The sequence below is a fragment of the Narcine bancroftii genome, chromosome 9 (genome assembly GCF_036971445.1).
Source record: "Narcine bancroftii isolate sNarBan1 chromosome 9, sNarBan1.hap1, whole genome shotgun sequence".
NCBI lineage: Eukaryota > Metazoa > Chordata > Chondrichthyes > Torpediniformes > Narcinidae > Narcine > Narcine bancroftii.
In genome coordinates this window covers 6,289,711-6,311,579 of record NC_091477.1, presented here as the reverse complement: position 1 = coordinate 6,311,579, position 21,869 = coordinate 6,289,711, and the positions used below count along the sequence as shown (strand labels likewise).

Here is a 21,869-nt window from a genome sequence, read left to right as displayed (position 1 = left end):
GGTATGAGCAAAAGGGAGGCAGGTGCCCAAACAAAATGGTGGGCAGTGAGGGGCAGAGGGAGGAGCACAGACCCGCAGGCAGGAGGTAATTGATGGAGAATTGAGGGAGGGCACAAAAGTAAACAAAGGGAGAGGGATGGCTTTGTGAATGAAGAAGGGAGAGGTGGAGAGCTGGAGGAAAGGAGACAGAGGGATGGGGAAGAGAGGGAGAACGGGAAGTAGGCTAACAGAAACTGGAGAAGTAGATGTTACTGCATCCAGTTAGAGACCGCGCAGATGGAAAATTAGGTGTTGTCCCTCCAATTTACAGGTTGATGGGTAAATTGCTCTGGGAATGAATGTGTGATAGAATCTGGGGGGAATTAATATGAAAATGGGGAGAATAAAATGTGAGTTAGAATAGGATTAATGCATAAGTGAATGCTTGATAAGGAGTGTGGACTCCAGCTGAAGGGCCCGTTTCCAGCCTGTATCTCTTTGTCTGTATAAATGAAGGTTTTTGCCGCTGGAACATCTCAAACAATGGATTCAGCTTTGCCTTCTCCACTTTTCCATTTTAAAGTGAGGGGCTCCTGTACGTGATAATTTTAGCAATGTGCATAAACTCCAACTGCTGCAACAGTTACTTGGACCGAGAATCAATATCCAATCCTATTCTGTATTGCTGAAGGATTTCAGTTCCTCAAAACAACAGAGATCAAAGAGTTCTTCTGAAAAAAATTACCATAAGATAGAGTTCTCTGGCATAATCCAGATGCCTCTTAAATTACAGCTTAGAAAAAGATTACCAATTAAATCTGGAGAAGGAAAAATCTAGGGAAAATAGAATTGGAATCTCAAAATATATTGAACTGCGCATTGCAAAGCCCTTTGGGGAAAATAATTCAGCAAGTGACTTATGTAAAATGTATGTGTAACTGATCGATAGTGTGTGTAAGGATCATAAATAAGAGGTTAGTTGCAAGGAGCGTGGATTATTTTTGAACCATCTGCCTTCCAAATGGACAAGGACTATGGATGGCACGGTTAGCGTGATACAGTGCCCGTAACCCAGTGTTTGAAACTGGCACTGTCTGTGTGGAGTTTGCATGCTTTCCCCGCATCTGCGTGGGTTTCCTCTGGGTGCTCTGGTTTCCTCCCACCCTTCAAAATGCATGGGGATTGTAGGTTAATTGGTGTATTTGGGCTGGAAAGGTCTGTAACTGTGCTGTATGCAGGGTAAATCCCAAGTCCTTAACCAGTGCTGATGGCAATAATCATAACAGAGGCTTTGGGCTGCATTATCAAGCAGCATTTGAGATTTTATCTTCAGAAAGCTGTTGGATGTGCTCAATTAAAGAGGTAGAAGGCAAGTTATCAATCTCATTTGTGCTCTTGATTTGCAAGCAATCTAACCTGTGTACATATTTAATTCATCAGTCAGAAAGATTCTACACAGAGAGTAGTTGCAAGTAGACGCATCAAAAGTCAGGGATTGTTAGCTTTGAAAACTTTAGTGCCCAGGAATGCAGAGAGAGGTGAGTCTGTCAGGGGCAACGACCTCCCATCCATTGCAGACTTTGGCAAGTGGGAACTAGGTATCGGAGCTGACATTCGAGAGGGTGCTGAGGGAAAGCATGGCTCTCGAAAGACCTCGGGTGCTGAAGGCTTCTTGATTGTGTCAGAGGTTTGGATCTGGAGCTTGTGCTGCCGACGAATCAAGCAGGAGATCTGGAGACCAATCTACTGACACTCAGTGACTCCGAAGGAATTCTCTTTTGCTTCCCTTTCTCTCTTAGGTGACATTAATGTCAACGTTTTGTCTGCCTTATGGCAGGCAGAAGCCAGTTTTGTGTAATATTACATTTTCTGTTCTATTATATGACAATAAAGGTATCGTGAATCTGGATCTTGATTTGAGCCATTGCCTCAGGGACAGCCAACTTCATAAAGGGTCCCCACCACCTTGATCACAGCCTCTTCTCACTGCAACCCCTGGGCAGAAAGTACAAAGCCTGAGGTCCAGCACCTCCAGGATCAGGCATAGATTGTTATCTGGCTCCTGAACCTCACTGGGCTACACTCCCACTTTAGAAGGATGAATGAGAGAGCCAACTGTTATTTGATTGATGGAATAAAAGAGAAGCTGGATGGACTCAGCAGGTCAAGTGGCATCTATGGAGAGCAATGGACAATCAACATTTTGGGGCTTTTTTTTTTGAGACCCTACCAGAAACTTTTTCTTCCTCTCCTTGGACACTGCCAGACCTGTTGGGTCCCTCCAGCTTTTCTTTGTTTGCTCCAGATTCCAACATCTGCAGTTCCTCGCTTGTCAAAACAGATAAATGTTGGAAGAGCTCAGACCGTCTCGCAGCATCCATAGCAGCAGTTCTCAACCTTTTTCTTTCCACTCACATACCACTTTAAGCAATCCCTCTGATATAGGTGTTCTGCAATTAGTAAGGGATTGCTTAAGGTGGGGTGTGGGTGGAAGGAAAAAAGTTTGAAAAGCACTGTTTTAATTGTACCCCATTGACTCATTATGTGCACAGTTTCATAACTCCAAAGGAAATGGGCCAATGACAATTTTTCTCAGGCAAAATATTTCAGTAACAATTGGGTCTAGAGCAGTGATTCTCAACCTTCCCTTGACACTCACATCCCACCTTAAGCAATCCCTTACTAATCACAGAGCACCGATGCCAGAGGGATTACTTAAAGTGGGATGTGATGGGAATAAAAGGCTGGGAACCATAGGAAGTAAATATACTTTGTAAAAGCAGCATTTGGGGCCTGGGACCGTCTTCAAGGTATGAGTGAAAAGAGACAAGTGTCTGAATTAAAGGCTGAGTTAAGAGAGGAAGAAGTGTGAGAGGGGAAGAAGTCCAGACCAACAGACAAAATGTGTTAATTGGATATGACGAGAGGAAAGGAACATTGATTTTGGCTCTGTGGAAAGAGACAGAGCGAAAAGAGAAGAAAAAAGAGAGAGAGAGTGGCAGAACTAATGGAAAGGATACAGGTGGAAAATGATAGGGGGCGGGAGTGGTATCTAACATAAACTGGAGAAATCGATATTAATACCATCTGGTTGGAGGGTGCCCAGATGCAAGATAAGGTGTTGTTCCTCCAATTTGCAGATGATCTCAGTCTGGTAGTGCATGAGACCATAGATGGACATGTCAGCAAGAGAATGGGGAGGAGAGGGGGGGGATATTGAAATTGGTGGCCACTGGGAGATCCACACTATTATGATAGACAGAGTTGAGATGCTCAAAAAAACTATCTCCAAGCCTGTGTCCAGTCTCTCCAACGAAAAGGAGGCCACAATGGGAGCACCAGATGCAATAGACAAGCCCTGCAGTTTCATTTGTGAAGTGTTGCTTCACTTAGTAGGACTGTTTGGGGCCATGAAAGGTGGTGAAGGAGCATGTGTACCCGCAAGTGGAGCATCTCCTGAGGTCAAAGGGATAGGTGCCAAGGGGGGTGATTGGCGAGGAGGGAGGAGTGGACGATCAAGTCACAGAAGGAGTGGTTGCTGCAGAAGTCAGAGAAAAGAGGGGAAGATGTGTTTAAATGGAATTAAAATCCTAAATATTGCAGTAGCAAGGGATTGGTGGAATCTCGGTGTCTGGCTCATAAAACACAAAGGACAACTGAGCAGGAACAATTAGTGTAAACTAATGGTTTTCAAACTTCAATTCCCCCCAACCACCAATTCACATGCGACCTTATGCATCCCTTTGCCATCGGTGCTCTGTGATTAGTAATGGATTGCTTAAGGTGGGATGTGAGTGGGAAGAGAAGGTTGAGAATCACCGCTCGAGACCCAATTGTTACTGAATTATTTTGCTTGAGAAAAATTGTGATTGGCCCATTTCCTTTGGAACAGAATGAGCCATTTATGGATGATTAAAACAATGGTTTTCAAACCTTTTTCTTCCCACTCCTATACCACTTTACTAATCACAGAGCATTTATGGCATTGGAATTACTTAAGGTGGAATGTGAGTTTGGGTGTGGGGGGCAGTTTGAAAACCATTGCTGTAAACTAATGAAATGGAACTTAGAGCACAGAACATGGGAACAGGTCTTTTGGCCCACATGTCTTCACTGAAAATAATGCCCAAATTAAACTCTGCTGCTTGCATGGGATCCATACCCCTCCATTCCCTGCATAGTCACGTGTATACCTAGAAGCCTCTTTAACACCGCTATTGTATCTACTTCTTCCACCAGTCCTGGCAGCCCATTCCAGAAATAGTGCCTTTTATTAGAAGTGGCATGGAGTCTGAAAATTGTGCTCAGCATCTTGTAGTGGTCCACTGAGAGTGGAATACTGAGAGTGGAATACTGCGCCATTGGTCTCCATACTTAATTCAGATGTAATTATGGGTTTAAGAGGGAGCAAGATGAGGAACTGAAAGAAATTGTCAGGCTCACGTGTGACTACGTAGATTGATCTTGTATTGGGTTCAAGCTTATTGTCACAAGCATCAAGATGCAATGATAGTAGTTGTTTTGCAAGCAGAGGAGGAGACATCCCAAACATTGTTGAGGCACTGTAGAGAAGAGCAGAGCCACGGATCGAAATAATTTAGTCCAGAGCAAAGCCTAACCCAGCGCTTCTCGAACTTTTTCATTCCACTCGCATCCCACCTTAAGTAATCCCAATGCCATAAGTGCTCTGTGGTTAGTAAGGGATTACTTAAGGTGGGATGTGAGTGGAAGGGAAGGTTGAGAATCACTGCTCTAGACCCAATTGTCACTGAAATATTTTGCTTGAGAAAAATTGTCATTGGCCCATTTCCTTTGGAGTTATGAAACTGTGCACATAACGAGTCAATTAGGGATGATTAAAAGGGTGGTTTTCAAACTTTTTCTTTCCACCCACATCCCACCTTAAGCAATCCCTTACTAAACACAGAGCACCTGTGGCATAGCAAATACTTAAAGTGGTACGTGAGTGGAAAGGAAAAGGTTGAGAACCACTGGCCTAGCCAACGTAACTACTTTGGAGTTCATTCAGGAGTCTGATGAAGAGCAGGCTTAGGCAGGTCCGTGATCGATGGGCTGAATAGTCCTTCAGCAGATGGTCTTTTGCTTGACACTGCAGAACATTTTGCCTCATCAACAAGGCTGTCATTACTGATCCAAGACTGATAGTTGAAATGAGTTTAAGATGATGTTTTTTTTCCTTATCAACCCAGCAACACATCTGGACCATAAAGAATTCTCCAGAACAGGAATCAGTGGTGGAATTTGCCATTTCTGAAAATACAATTCCTTATTTTGAATTATCGCAACTGAGTTATTGAAACAGTTAGTGTCCCAATCACTTATCTTTTATTTTTTTTTTTCTGAAACAGGACCAATCAAGCATCATCAAGGAGATTGGAGCAAGATGAATCAGAATTGTGGATATTCATTTTTTTTCTGTATTTCATCCAGCAGTATTTCTTGTTTGCATTAGGGAGCAATTGGACCTAAGCAGTTGCCAATAGCAACACACCCACTAAATGGTCTCACTTTTGCATTCTGTTTCAATTTTGATTTTTTTTTGTGTGTGTTGTGTAACCTAATCTTCAGAGATTATCAGTCTTTAAAGTTCTGAAAGCCAGAGGGATCCTTGCTTTTGCTTTTCTCTCTCTCTCTCTCTCTCTCTCTCTCCAAATGGAAGAACTTCAATGATGAGGACCCTCCAAATACTATGGGTGATTTGGTGTCTTTGTGCCAAACATGAATTTTCACTAAGTTTACACGGCATAGTTAACACTTCATTCCTATAGAACCAGCGATCTGTCTGTAAGGAGTTTGTATGTTCTCTCCATGTCCGTCTGGGCTTCCTCCAGGTGCTCCAGCTCCCTCCCATGTTCCAAAGATCCCCAAAGTTCGTAGGTTAAGCCATTGGACTCCAGCCATTTTAAATTTTAACCATCCATAATATATACTCCGGGCTGTATTCATGGGTAAACTATAGTATAAACATCAGTATGGACCAGCTGGTGGTTGGGTATGTGCATATTTGTAGGCACACACACATGAGTGTGTGTGTGGTGTGTGTGTGTGTCTGAGTGTGTGTGTGTGTGTGTGTGTGTGTGTGTGTGTGTGAGTGTGTGTGTGTGTGTGTGTGTGTGTGTGTGTGTGTGTGTGTGTGTGTGTGTGTGTGGGTGTGTGAACATGCCGGAATGTGTCAATGCAGCATCTAAAAATGTAATTTAAATGTAAAAGTTTCATGAGATCGTAATGGGGATTGAAGGGCTTCAGTTACGATAAGGCTGGAGAGGCTGGGGAAGGTTTTTTTTCTCGAGCAAAGGAAACTGAGGGGTTGACATTTGAGGTTTATAAAATTACAAGGGGTTATAGGGTGAAGGGCCACATTGTTTTTGCCAGGGTAGTGCAGTCCAAACTAGGGAATATCATTTTAAAGGGAAAGGAGAAAGATTTAAAAAGGACCCACATTGTGGGTGATAGGTATCTGGAACGAGCTTGCCAGATGCAGAAGAACAGAGAGATCTAAAGGATTAGGTCCATAGATTCCTCAAGATTGCCACATAAGTTAACCAGGTGGTTAAGAAGGTTTATGGTGAACTGGTCTTCATTAGTCAGGGATTGAATTCAAGGGCTGAGAGATAATGTTACAACTCCATAAAACTCTGGTGAGACTACCCTTGGAGTATTGCATTAGTTCTGGTCACCTCATTAGAAGAAGGATGTGGAGACCGTTCAGAGAGGATTTGCCAGGTTGTTGCCTGGATTGGAGAACATGTCCAGATTGACTGAGCTAGGACTTTTCTCTTTGGAGCAACAAAAAGCGAGAGGTGAGGTGCATAAACTTATGAGGTGGTATATGAGTGGAAATAAAAAGTTTGAAAACCACTGTTTTAATTGCACCTAATTGACTCGTTATGTGCATGGTTTCAGAACTCCAAAGGAAATGGGCTAATCATAATTTTTCTGAAGCAAAATATTTCAGTAACAATTGGGTCTCGAGCAGTTATTCTGAACCTTCCCTTCCCACTCACAGACCACCTTAAGCAATCCCTTACTAATCACAGAGCACCGATGGCATAAGGATTACTTAAAGTGGTATGAGAGTGGAAAGAAAAAGGTTGAGAGCCACTGGGTGAGATTGATGTGGAGTAGGTTTATATGGGTTGGCACAACATCATGGGCCCAAGGCTTTGCCCTGTGCTGTTCTGTTCCATGAAGATGCAGAGGTGAATAGAATTCTGTTTCAAAATTTTTATAAAATTTTACAATAATAATGCAAATAGTAGAAGCATGTTTATCTAAATATAGAGGTAATATCGAAAAGGCAATATACAAATGAAAGACTTATTAAAGAAAATCTATTAAATATAAACTAGATATCATAAGAATCAAGCAAAAAAAGAAATAATCAATTAATCATTTAATCAGTTATAACATGTGGCTTAATTGAAAAAGATTTTTTTAAAAAGTAAATTCATATGAAACTACAAATTCTACCCTCTTCCCTTCCAAAGTTATTTGGTAAAGACATATAATTTCATTACCATTTAAAAAAAATCTAGACAAGACAAGATCTAAATGTTCTTATAGATTATATCTATATAACAAAAAGGACCCCATAAGCTTGAAAAGTTTAACATCTCATCAGTATCGTTTGTCTAGTAATAAGGGAAGTCAAAGAGACTACATGTGATTGAGATACAAGTTCATTTCAAATAGAGTTGAATAGAATTGAGATGTTTAAAAAATAAAGAATTTAGACAGGTACTTGAATAAGGAACATTTGGAGAGAGATGGGCAGGCAAGTGGGACAGGCTTGAAATGCCAATTGAGTGGTCAATAATTTGGGTCCATGGTCTGTATGACTATAACCAACAGCACATCATTCAGATAAACCTCTTTTGTGGGAATTCATGTCACAGTTTCCAAATTTGCATTTGCTGAATTATAATTGCAGCTGTTATTTTTAAGTTATAATTTAGAAGAGGAAAATATTTTTTTGGCACAATAATTTTTCACAAATTACAATTATTATTATGGTTTAATTACTATTTTATGTCTGTCCCTTGCCAATTGCACCAAAATATTTTGAACTGAAGGATTTCTACTCTCTTGTTGGTTCCTCGTGTTAGCGAGAAGACGAGACGTCGAAGGACCCTACAGCTGCAGGTTAGGAAAGGCCTTATGCAGATGCTCAGTATCTTTTCCTTCAGAAAAGTGGTTTACAGTCCTTTTACGCCCACAGGCAACATTGAGTATTCCTTCACCAACTGCTGATCATCTGTAACAAACCCATGAGCCAGTGGGGGGGAGGAGAGGAAACGGGAAGCTCAAACCTTTTCCCAGCGAACCGACAAGATTATTGTTTTTTGCTTTCGGTGGGGCAGTGTTTTTGAGAACTTTTGTTTCCTTTGGTGTCAAATTTATAACCTTGTTTTAAATGTTACCTCTTCATACCTGAATGGAGATGAGTCCATAGATATACCAGCCAGGATCTTGTTGAATGGCAGAACAAGCTCAATGGGCCAGATGCTCCTATTTCTTGTGTTCTCATCTTCTGGAGAAACAAAACCAAAATTTCCTTGATCATTAGTGAACCAGATTGGTTTTGACACCATTGCCAATGCCATAGTAAAGTTTAGTCTAGCAATGTCATGCCCCTGAGAATCATATGTAATTCAATACGATCACCTCTCATTGATAGTCAAATAGAATGGAAACAAGCCCAACTCAGATCAAATCAGATCAGATAATTTATTGTCATATAATAAGACACAAATGTAATACTTTGTGAAATTGCCTTTAGCCTGCCATAAGAGAGTCCCCTTCCAAGTTACTGAAGGTTCACAAACTCTTGTTCAGTCCATCGGAGACCTGAGCTCCAGGAGGAAACCTCCATCAAGATCAGAAGGTGTTTGGCACCCAGGGTCTTTCGGGAGCCCTGCTTGCCCTCCTCACACTCTTGAACCCCACTTCAATACCTGGTTCCCATGAGCTAATCTCCAGCAGCCCGCAACCTGCAGGGAGTCCTTCAGCCGCAAGATGCCAACAGCTTGCATCCTGTGTGGGTCCTTCAGCTGCTGAGCGCCTTTGCCATGGTCACTGTGCTGTTGGGTTGTCTCTGTTGTGAACTAGGGAAAAATTAGATTGTTGTGGAGAAGCATTCCAGAGGTCAGCACAATCTTGTGGGCTGAAGGGCCTGTATGGTGCTGTAAGAGTAAGACATATTTTGTCCATGGTCATCAAGAAGCACTGTTGGGTTTTTTCTCAGTTAAGCTATTGGAACTTTTAAAGCTCACATTGTCCATGCAATTAACCCCTTTACAATCGTAATTCCTTTTCTCCATCAAAATGGTTGCATAAAATATCAAATGAGCTTTTGGCTCCTGGAATCCAAATGAGCATTGTCTGGAATAATCTCTGAAATGAAGTTTCTGGAGCCGGTTAGTCACCAAGCAAGCCTTCCATAAATAGGGGATATCAATATGACCAAGGTTTTACTTACTGCAGATGATGGTTGGAGTTGTGGAATGGTTATCACAAACTGAATAATGCAAAGCAGCGCATGGTATGAATGCGGAATTACTACTGGCTTTAACACATGAGGCACGCTTCACATCTGATTCACAGCATAAAGTAACTTTCTTTTTTAAGTAAACCACAAAAGTCTGCAGACGCCGTGGTTGAAGTAAAAGCACAATGCTGGACAAACTCAGCAGGTAACGCTGTCCTTTCTAAAGCAAAGATAAACAACAATTGGGATTTGGTCCATTCATCAAGGTATGAGCAAAAATGTAGGGACTTGCCCAAATTTCTGCACCCAGAAGGTGGTGAATCTGTGGAATCCATTGCCGCCCATGTCTGTGAAGGCCAAGTGAGTGGATGTATTTAAGACTGAGGTAGATAAGTTCTTGAATAAGAAGGGATCAAAGGTTACCTGGAGAAGGCATGTGAGTGGAGTTAAAAAGGACAATAAATCAGGGATGTTGAAGAGGCTGGGCAGAATCAATGGCCCAGATGCTCTGATTCCACTCCTCTGTCTTACGGTAAGAGCTCCTTGTGATCTCTTGCCTCCACCTCAGAAGGGAAGTTTTTCGTCCTGAAGAGTGCTCCAATAATGGTGTTGCCTGTGCTTAGCACTGAAAAGGATGAGAGAAGGGTTTGTTTGTCTAAGGTGTGAGGTTTGAACCTGTAGCGTCTTGTTTGAGAACTAAGCATTCTACCAATCCATCCTTCACACTGGGTGCAATGCCATGACATTACACACTATTGGGCCTGAAATATCAATTAATTCAAAATCTAGATTCTTTTACATGTGCAGGACTCAAAATAGCTGTCCTTTCCAAAATAAATTATTTCACTAGGCATGTACATGCCAATGCGTGCTCACATGTGCACGTATGCGTGTGTGTATGTGAGTGTGTGTGTGTGTGAGTGTGTGTGTGAGAGAGTGTGTGTGTGTGTGAGTGTGTGTGTGTGCGTGCATGTGTGTGTGTGAGTGAGTGTGTGTGTGTGTGTGTGTGAGTTTGAGTGTGTGTGAGTGTGTGAGAATGTTTCACTGCTGATGCTGGGCTTTTAAATTTATACTTTATAAAAATGTGTTTGTGGCTGAAAAATTGGAACTTAATGTTGAAGCTGATGAATGAGATGCCCAGTGATGGAGCCTTTAACTTCTTAGAGTGGACCATCTCAGAAAATAATGTTGTGGTAACTCAAGGAGAAAAATTGAAAGGAAATTATTGAACATTCCCAGTTCCACCTATGTGTGCAGGTCACTGTGAGTGAAATCAAGCAAAGACAATCACTTTTACCCAGGTCAGATTGTCTAGCAGTTATTTCAAGGTGAACTAAATGGAAAATTGGCCAAATCCCTCCATGTGTGATTCATCTCAGCAAGGTTTACATTTTCCCAAGATGATTTGCTGGTCTCACATTGCACTCTTCTTTAAAGTGGAGTCTTTGAGTGCAACTTACGTCCTTCATTGGAGCTTTAATTCGATTCCATTATAGTCATTCAATATTTCACAAAATTGCCTTCAGCCTGCTATAAAGCAGACAAAGTGTCACCGTTAGTGACACCTGGTGCCCCTTAGAGTAAGAGAGAAATGGTCATTGTCTTGCAGTTTGTCTCTGCTGCTTCCCCTTCTCAATTTGGGGTGCTCTTCCTGTTTCTGGTGCCATGCACTGGTTATCTGGTCCCCTGGAGTCTACAAACCCTTATGGCTGCTGTTAAGCACAGGAGCTGTCATCTTGGCAGGTTTTTAAAATAAACACCATCGTCTCCTTTAAAGCCTGTACAAACCCATCACCGTTAGGACCAAGCAGTCAAACCCTGTGGAGCAGTGCTGTGTCTCCGCTCTCCTGCATGCATGCCAGCAGCCCTGCCATCACACCAGCTCTGGCAGCGCCGCCATTTTGTTTCCTGAAGTTTATTGTTTACTAATTATCTTGTTTGGCTGCAGGCAAGTAAGAATGTGTGGCCTCTGGAATCGCAGTGGACACAAAGTAATAACCACACAAGGCGCTTCTAGGGTGAATCAAATAGATTTACTCTGCATCACCCGCGCAACCTTTTCAAAAGCCAGAGTCGCGTGCTTGACATGCACTGATGTCATCATGCACTGACGTCACATGGCTGGTTCAATGCATCCTGGGAGTTGTAATGCCGCCATAGCACTACACATGTGTACACTGTACTCGTGTATGTCAATAAACCCACTATTATTGACCATTGGCTGAGAGGTGAAGGGCACTTTGCACAGGGATTAGCAATCAGATGTAAAAACTCATGGGCTTGGACTGTGACTTAGAGCCACAATTTCAATTAAACTGGAGATGGCACAAAAATTTATAAGGATGTTTCATGAGCTGGAGGCGTTGAGTTAGAGGGAGAGATTTGATCACTGGGTGCTTTCCTCTTTTAGTGAAGGATGAATGGGAGTGACCTTAGAACACTGGATAATCTGCGTCTATTAAAAAAATAGATGTCCATGTATTTCACTAAAAATCTACGAGGCATCCGGAGCAGACTCGATGGGCTGATGGGCCTACTTCTGCTCCTATATCTTTATTATCACTCCTGCTTCCACCACTACCCAAGGCACCCACCAGTCTGTGTAAAAGAACTTCCCTGCACATCTCTTGAAACCACTTAGAAAATGTCTTTATTAGTTGCAGCTGATTTTCCTCACTGTGTTGACTTTGCCAGAAGCAACAAAACTCCACGCTCTCACCAATATTTCCCACGTTTTCCTGCTTATTTCTGCCACAGAGTTTAATGCAGCTCCCACGTCTTCCCTGATACAGGAGAAGCCACCGTCCTAATTGCTTTAGCTGCTGTTGAAAAACATTTTTCATACACGCAGAACTTTGCAGCCTCCTTATCAGGGATTGGTGACATTTCATCCATTCTCTGTGGGCATTGGGCTCAATTGAAGGCCAGGTCCCAGAAGAGCCATCCTGTCAAGTTCTTTGATAGATCTTGAATGATTTATTAAATACCTCATGGAAAAAAAATCATAATCTTGAAAGTGTTCATCACCAATTGAAAATCAGAGACTTCATCTCTAAAAGATTGAACAAAGTTTTAGAGCAGCCATTCTCATTTGGGGGGGCATACTTTCCCCCCCTTGGGGCCAAAGCATATTTAGTGTGGGGGGGGAATGGACTAAAATCATAATATTTTCTTTATGCTTTTTATGTATTCGATAAGAGAGAAGTATGGAAGAAACCAATTCAACTTCATTGCTTTATAGGGAAGAGGATCCTTAAACTTGGAGCAGAGTCTGTGGGTGGGTGGGGGGGGGGGGGGGGTAGTGGGCATAGCCAGAAAGGATGAGAATGGTGTTTCAGAGTGTTATTTATTTTTTGAATTATTTGCATTTGAATGTAATGCTTTCAAATAGTACAGGGAACTGTAAAGCATGGCAAAAGGCCCTTCGGGCTTACCATGTCTGAAATGGAGAGCAGCAACAATGATTAAAGATTTACAATACCCAGAACACACTCTGTTCTCGCTGCTGCCATCAGGAAAGAGGTACAGGTGCCACAAGACTCGCACCACCAGGTTCAGGAACAGCAGCTCCCCCTTCACCACCAGACTCCAAAACAATCATTGAAAAATTCTTACTTTACTCCTTATTCTTTATCAACCTTTTTTATTGATTTTTATAAAAAAATACTGTACCATGAAGAAAATGGAATGAAACTGAAAATACAATATCGCATATATATACACACATATATCAAGATAAAACTTCAAGCACTATAACCTTGGTTTCCCATCTACTGCATTGGGTGAAATATTATATTATATAAAATATATTATATAAAAATATATTATATTATATAGAAATAAACCCCACTTAACCTACTCTATTAAAAAACAGAAAACTAACACAAAAAACTGAGAAGCTTATCCTGAGGGCTACATATGTTTTGTAGCTTTTGATTCGGAATCAAAAAATAAAGTTAAGACTATTATCTCATCTGGAAAGGTGAGTACATCTAATCACATAACAAAAACATTTACATCAAATGAAAATAAGACACAAAAGTTTGCCATGTATCTTCAAATTTCATTGATGAATCAAATACATGACATCTAATTTTCTTCTAAACTTCTTCTTTGGCTTGGCTTCGCGGACGAAGATTTATGGAGGGGGTAAAAAGTCCACGTCAGCTCCTCAGCGACAAGATCTCCATCCTCAACCGATGGTCAGAACACTTCCAATCTCTTTTCAGTACCAACCGCTCAGTCCAAGATTCCGCCCTGCTCCAGCTCCCTCAACAGCCCCTAAGGCTAGAGCTGGATGAGGTTCCCACCCTGGATGAGACATATAAGGCAATCGAACAACTGAAAAGTGGCAAAGCAGCAGGTATGGATGGAATCCCCCCAGAAGTCTGGAAGGCTGGCGGCAAAACTCTGCATGCCAAACTGCATGAGTTTTTCAAGCTTTGTTGGGACCAAGGTAAACTGCCTCAGGATCTTCGTGATGCCACCATCATCACCCTGTACAAAAACAAAGGCGAGAAATCAGACTGCTCAAACTACAGGGGAATCACGTTGCTCTCCATTGCAGGCAAAATCTTCGCTAGGATTCTACTAAATAGAAAAACTTAAACAGGACATAATATGAAAGAACCATTGAAACACTATTGGAGGTCTTGAGTCTTTCCATTTGAATAAGATGGCTCTTCTAGCCAACAATGTAGAGAAGGCCACAACTCATAGAACAGGGACAGAAAAACTCGCTGTCTGGTTCAATAACCCCGAAAAGAGCAGTTGTTTGGATTGGGTCTTACATCCAACTGAAATACAGTTGAAAATATATTAAAAATGTCTTTCGCATAGATTTCTAAAGATGGGTAAGACCAAAACATATGTGTCAATGCAACAATATTTGATTTGCATCTGTCACAAGTAGGGTTAATATCAGAAAAGATACAAGCCAATTTATCTTTGGACATGTGAATGGGATGTATCACTTTGAATCGGATTAATGAATGTCGGGCACATATTAAAGATGCATTCACCATCTTAAGAATCTTGTCCCATAAATCTGATAAGGATCTTGCAAGTTCCAATTCCCAAACCTTTTTAATCTTATTGTGAAGTACTGGATGTAATTTCAATAATTCCAATTAATCCTTTCTGAGAAGGATTCAATTGAAAAACATTATCAACTAGATCTGATGGATATACAAATAGCAAGTCCAGTAGTGTGGTATTTAAGAGATTTCTAATCTGTAAATATTAAAAAGAATGAATATTTGGTAAGTCATATTTACTTGCCAGCTGTTCAGAAGACATTAAACAACTTACTTAAATAAATTTCTAAAAGAAATAACACTTTTTTGTTTTCCTAATAGAGAAGGATTGATCAATTACTGATGGTTGAAAAAATAATTACGAGGGACAGCACCAGATAAAAAAAGTTTTTTAAATAAAAAAATTCCTAAGTTGGCACCAGATTTGAGGTATATCTTTGAGTATTGGATTAGATATATCCTTATTGATTTTTGAAAATCACCTTATTTATTATCAAATATTGATTTGTCTGTACTTCCACAGTCAGTTTGTTTACATTTCTTTCTTCTTAAGTACAGTTCACAGTCACCAGTAATGAGAAGTTCTGCCTGATTCACAGGAAAAAGAAACTCAGGGTTGCATGTGATGTCATACTCAGCCTGTTCCTGTTCACCCCATGACTGCATCACCAGATCCAGCTCAGATTGTTATCAAGTTTGCAGATGACACAACAGTCGTTGGCCTCATCAGCAACAATGATGAGTTGCACTATAGAGGAGAGGTGAAAATCTTGTGACATGCAGCAAGTGTAACAACCTGAGTCTCAACATGGATAAGGCAAAGGAGATGATCATGGACTTCAGGAGGACCAGGAATGACCACCCTCTACTACATATCAACAACTTTGTAGTAGAGAGAGTGGAGAGCACAACGTCCCTTGGATTTCATTTGACTAGTGACCTATTGAGGACAATCAACATCTCCTCAATTTTCAGGAAGGTGTAACAGCGGCTGCACTTCCTGAGAAGACTAAAGCAGACGAGGCGACCGGCCACCATTTATGTCAACCTTCTACAGGAGCTCTATCGAGAGTATCCTGGCCGGCTGCATCACAGTGCGGTACAGTTGCTGCAGAGAAATGGATCAGAGGTCAATCCACAGAGTGGCAGAGAGAATTACTGGAGTCTCCCTCTCCCACCCCCCATCAACTGGAGACATTGTCTGAAGGGGAACTTAATATTGCTCAGGACCCCTTCTACCCACACATAGCATCTTTTAGCTACTCCCATCAGGAACGAGATACAGCAGTATCAGAGCCAACACCACCAGGCTGAGAAACAGCTTTTTCCCATGGGCAGTGAATGCTGAACGACCAAAGGTGCTGCTCACACTCCATCTGACCTCTCATATTTATGAAGCAATATTTATTTATTCATTTGTATAGATGAATACTTGACCTGCATATTTATGTGAGTTAGGTTTGATTGTGTGTCAGTGTGCTTTACCCCAAGGACTGGAGAACACTGTTTCATCAGATTGTACTTGTGCAATCGCATGACAATAAACTTGACTTCACTTGATATATATAATTCTGACAATAAATTTGAACTTGAACTTGTACTAGCTGGAAGGCTACTCCAGGACCAAACCACAAATGTTCATTTTTTTTATCCTCACAGATTAACTACTCTTTGGGAAATGCCGTTCCTCCTCATTGCCATCCCGTTCAACTCCCCCAAATCTTGAACCCAAGTCCTCTAGTTCCAATGAGACTTCCATTCCTGAAGTGGGAAAGAAACTCTCCTTGAATCCTCTTTTTCTTCTAAAATATCAGATCCCCTGACATCTGCAGTTTTATTTTTGTACGATAAATAGAGGCTGCTTGGATTTATCGAAGGCGAAATGTCACGTGGATGGCACACCTTGTTATCAAAGTACCAGAAGAGCAGGGCATTTGTGTCCCATCTACAATAGAAGACATCAAGGAAGATAAAGTCCAGAAGTCATCTCACAAGCTGCAGTTAAAGGAGGCCTTCATTACAGAGCCATCGGGCTGCACAGAATGCAAACAGGCCATTCTGCCAACCTTCGTGCTGACCAATCTAGTCCCATTTGCCTGCTTTCAGCCCATATCCCTCTCAACTTTTCCCATCCATGCACCTGTCTAAATGCCTTTTGAACTTACCAATAGTTTCCCCACTTCCTTCCATCTACCCAGCATGCTCTGTGTGAAGAACTGATTAAGTCCTTTTAAATCTCCACCTTAAATTCATGCCCCCTCAATTTTAGATTCATCTGCTCTGGGACAAAGGCCAGGGCTATTTACCTAATCTCTGCCCCTCAAGATTTTATCAGCCTCCAGAAGTTTAACTTGGCACACATTGATTATCTGAAGGACAATCATACAGAGCAAATATCAGTTAAACAGGGGATGTGTGTGTTGACAGCAGGTTAAGTAATTTGCACGAAGAACAGTGATTTGCAATCTTAAAGCAGTTTAAGTGATTTATAAAAATGGTAAATCTATTGATGGCATCTGTAGAAGGTATAACACATAATCTCATTGAAATTAAACCTAGCACCTTGATATATTTGTGTAGATGATATCACAGAAATGATCCACCACCCATGCCAACCATTTTGACCATATACATTAATCTCATGTGTCCACATCACCTCTCGTCCTGCTCTGCCTTGCCTATTTACGCCTGTGTTTAAAGAAAATAGTTTTCTTGCCCTTTCGGCCCACGAGCCCGTGCCGCACAATTGCACCCAATTAACCTACAACCCCTCCCCCCCCCCCCCAGTATATTTTGAATGGTGCGGGAGAAAACCAAAGCACCTAGGAAAACCCATGCAGACACAGGGAGAATGTGCAAACTCCTTGCAGACAGCAGGATTCTAGTTGTAACTGGTTCTATTCTCTGATGGTACATTTCCGACATCAATTACTTTTTTACCCCTCAGAAACCTTTAAAACTCCTTTTCTTCACCTGAAACCAATGACCCCTTGCGTTTGATTCTCCTACCACTGAGGAAAGATTCTATCTATTCTTAATATTCTTAATATGCTGTATCGCTCTATCTGGTCTTCACTCAGCAACCTTCGCTGCAGGAAAACAGGTCCAGCATCTTTGATCTCTCCCTATTACCAAAGTCAATATTCTGGTGAAGTAAAAACATGATGATGAGAAACTCATCTGGTCAAACAGTGTACTTTATGCAACAAAGATAAAGATATATAACCAACGTTTCGGGCTTCAACCCTTCATCAAGGTATGGACAAATTTTGACAGGCACCAAAACAAAATGGAAGGAGGTGAGGGGTAGGAGGAGGAGCTACAGTCCCTAAGGCAGGAGGTAATAGGTGGATAAGGGAGGGAGGGCACCCCAGCAAGCAGGGGGAGGAGGGGTGGCTCTGTGAATGGAAAGGGAAGGGGGTGGAGAGCTGGTGGAAAGAGGACAAAGGGAAAGGGACACGAGGGAGAATAGAGAGTGGGCGAGCAGAAACCCGAGGTCGATGTTAATGCAATCTGTTTGGAGAGTGCCCAGATGGAAAATCAAGTGTTGCTCCTCTGTCTTGGTGAGACAGTACATGAGGCATTGGCTGACATGTGAGCATGGGAGAGGGCCATGGACAGGCATGTGACCTCTGTCTTGTGGTAAGTGACAAACATGAATTTAGGGACAGCAATCCAATTCACCAGTCCCTCCAAGTGAAGCAACACCTCACTTGTGAATCTGCAGGGGTCATCCAGCACTCTGGCCGCCCATGTCAATTCCTGGCCCTATCCCCTTGCTGACATGTCGATCCATGTCTCATGCACTCCCCAACTGAGACCACCCACGAAATGGAGGAACAGCACCTCATATTCCATCTGGACACCCTCAAACCTGACGGCATTAACATTGACCTGTTTCTGATAGTCCCCCATCCCATCTTTCCCTAGATCTCCTTTCCTCCAACTCTGCATCTTTCTTCCCTTTTCTTTCTGTCTCCTTTCACAGAGCCAAAAACAGCCCCCTCTCGCCCAATCAATTTTCCTCTCTTCTTTCCTCTTATCATATTTCTCTTTTGTCTGTTGGTCTGTACTCTTTCCCCTGCCATCCTTCCCTTTTTACCAATCTTTTAATACAGACACCTGTTTTTATTGACACACCTTAAGGCTCAGGCCCGAAACATTGGTAACATACCTGTCGTGATATGTTTCCTCCATTGTATATAGTTATCATTGTCGGTTGTATATATGGAGCTGGCCCACCCACGGATGACTCATACTCTATGACTCCTCCCCCTTTATGGTCCTGGGCCATAAAGGTCGAGCCACCTTTCCCTTGCTGCCTTTCCTATCCTGGAAGATTCTTCTGTGTCTTAAAGCCTATTGTTTCCTCAGCTTGTCTCTGTGGTTACTGGTAGTGCCCTTCAACACCTTTACCTCCTATGGACGCTGCAAGACCTGCTAAGTTCCTCCAGCATTTCTCTGTTTTTACTTTTAATCCACCATTTCCGTTCTCCGAAATCCTCTGCATGACCTCAGCATCTGCTTCCAAAATCAACAAAGGTTAGAATGAACTGAATGTTTGTGAAGCCCTTTGCGATGTCTTGAGAGACATGGAAGACACTACATAAATCTAAGTTTCTTATTTCTTCCTTCACTCAGTAGACATGGTCTTCCTTGCTCAAATCAGCCTGTGGGGGATCCATTTATTGACGCACACCAGCTCAATCTCAGAACATGGCTTTAGTCTATCTCAACCAAATATATTAACTAACTAAAACAAATAGCCTAATTGTGTTTTAGTAATTAATTATGTTCATTGTTGAAAAGTGGTGATTGAATATTAAATGGGGAGTTTTCTTAATGGGATAGCATGCCACCACATTCATTAACTATCCAGTTCTAGAGATCTGGGAATGTCATGCGTGCAACCCAAAGAATGCTTTGGTGTCAGAACGAAGATTCACGTGCTGGAATATCCATCGGTGTGGATGCTGGGTCACAGAACTGCACATGAGGGTTGGGTTGCTGGCATTTGGCCTGTGTTGCCATTGGTTGCTCAATTTCAGAAACCTGAGGCCAGCAGGAGAATGTAAATATTTGGATGTCAGCCAATCAGAGAGAGAGAGAGTGAGAGAGTGTGTGTGAAAAAGAGTGGAGTGAGAGAGACAAGAAAGGGAGAGAGTAAGAGAGGGGGGGGAAGTGAGATAATAAAGTGGAGAGGGACAATGGGGAGAGAGTGAGAGCATGGAGAAAAATGAGAGGAGAGAATGGGAGAGAGAGAGAGAGAGAAGGGAGACAGACAGACAGAGGGATTACAGATTTTTATGTGATTGATGTAGTATATTTTAAACTTTTTCTCATCAGTTTCAAAGCCATTTGTGGATCAGCATGTTGGCTGAAGCTCACACCAGTCCAGAAGCTGCTGGTGACCACCCCCTGGGGAACAGGTTTCAGGACTGGGATTTATGTGGTTGCCCATGGTGAGTGGGACTCCCAATGGGCCTCGGGCACTGACGGTTACAGAATCGCATCAAGGCTTCATCAGAAGGCCGTGGAGGGTGATCTTGATGCCTGAACCTCGCTGATCAGAGGAGGAGGCTCAGAGAAAGTGGCAGGATCCACAGACAATCGATGCTTCCCGATGTGGCATTTGTTTACCTTCGTAGCAGCAATGTACCCAATGACCTGGCCTCCACAACTGCCCAAGGCATGAAATTCCACCCTCTGTCTCAACAGATTTCTCCGCACCTCTGCGCTGAGTGGACGCCCTTCACTCCTTCACTGGAAGATCATTCGCATTATGGAGAGAAATTATCTATACAGTTCTGTCACCAGTTTTCAAAAGCATTGTTAAAAAAAACTCAAAAATATTATGAAGCAGCTCATTAAAAATAATCCTCTGGAGTACCAAATGTTGCAGTTCACCAAATAACCTCATTTTCTGTTATTTGACAGATGCATAACAAAATTACGTTCCAAGGTGTTACTGCTGTGCAGAGCACACAATGTGTAGTGTGTAACTGCCGAAGATGTCTTAATTCCTTTCCGTTCTTGAAAGGTATAAAATGAGCATTGTAGGCCTTCTGTGATTTTAGCAAGGTGTTTTAATGTTTTGGAATGACATTTTCCTGTCTGTACTTTTTTTTTAATGAATGAGATTAACAAGTTCACTTAAAGAAAGAAAGTAATTTCATTTATTTAGTGTTTTTCAAGATGTTGTAAAGTGCTTTACATCGATGAAAAATAGAAGCATTATTAGGCATAAGCCTGGGAATTACTGGGAACTCTGGAATCCACAGCATTTGTGTTTCTCCCATTCGTCTTCTTTATCCTGCTTCGCGTCTGCCCCTCCACTCTGCTCCACCATTGCTAAGGCATGGATGCTGCGTGACCGTAGGCTTCGGTTGTCTGGTTTTGTGAAATAATCAGCTGGAAGAGATTCCTGCAACCAAATCCAGAAGGGAACCACACAGGAACAGGCACTTCATCCCACGTCTCTGCCCAATTTAAACATGAGGCCCAATTTAAACTAAAACTTCACTGATTGGATGTGATCCACATCCATTGGGCGGCATGGTTTGCCTGGCGGTACATGCCAGCAATCAGGAGCGGGGTTTGAATTCTTGCTGTCTATAAAGAGTTTGCACATTCTTCCCATGTCTGGATGGGCTTTCTCAACGTCAGTTGGGTGTAATTGGGCAGATCAAGCCTGTTTTTAAAAATATTTTATTTATAATTTTTCCCGTTCCAATAATTCACAACCATCGCATTCATTAAGTACATATACATTTCTTCAGCTGAATCTGAGAAGGGCCTGTTGAAAGTCTAAATTTACATTTAAAAAAACCCTTGACTCCCTTCATATTAAATTCTAAATGTATTGACCACACAATAGAATTTAACACCGGCCATTGAAACTCATGCTGCCCAATTAGAAAATTATTGACCTACCAACCCTCTGCATCTTGGAGGGTGGGAGAAACCAGAACACCCAGGGAAATCTCGCATAGGTCACAGGGCAAAAGTACAAAGGCCTTCCTGGAATCATCACATTCGAACCCAGGTCGCTGGCCCTGTACTAACATTGCACTAATCATGCCGTGCCATCCAAAAAATTTATGTGTCTATCTAGAAGCCTCTAGATTGTATCTGCTTGCACCTCTACTCCTGGCCACCTGCCACTCCCATTGTAAAAATCTTTGCCTCACATATCATCAATAAACTTTATTTCCTCTCCCCCCCCATCTTAAACAAACATTCTCTCGTGTATGGCACTTTCCCACTGGCGTAAAGATTCTGACTGTCCACTCTATCAATGCCTCTCATAATTTTATAAACCTCTATCAGTTCTTCCCTTTGCCTCT

At 42.0% G+C, this 21,869-nt stretch overlaps 1 long non-coding RNA gene across 2 annotated transcripts in view; it reads left to right on the top strand.

The window, feature by feature from the left end:
• The window catches only part of LOC138742810 (uncharacterized), a 131,318-nt gene that overhangs the window by 88,986 nt on the left and 20,463 nt on the right, over positions 1–21,869 (top strand). The window contains exon 7 of one of the 2 annotated variants that reach the window (XR_011344417.1): positions 5,349–5,490. The exons of the other annotated variant lie outside the window; for it this stretch is intronic. This is a non-coding gene — a long non-coding RNA (uncharacterized lncRNA). Of the gene's footprint in view, positions 1–5,348; positions 5,491–21,869 lie in introns of those variants that run through there. 2 annotated transcript variants of the gene reach the window in all.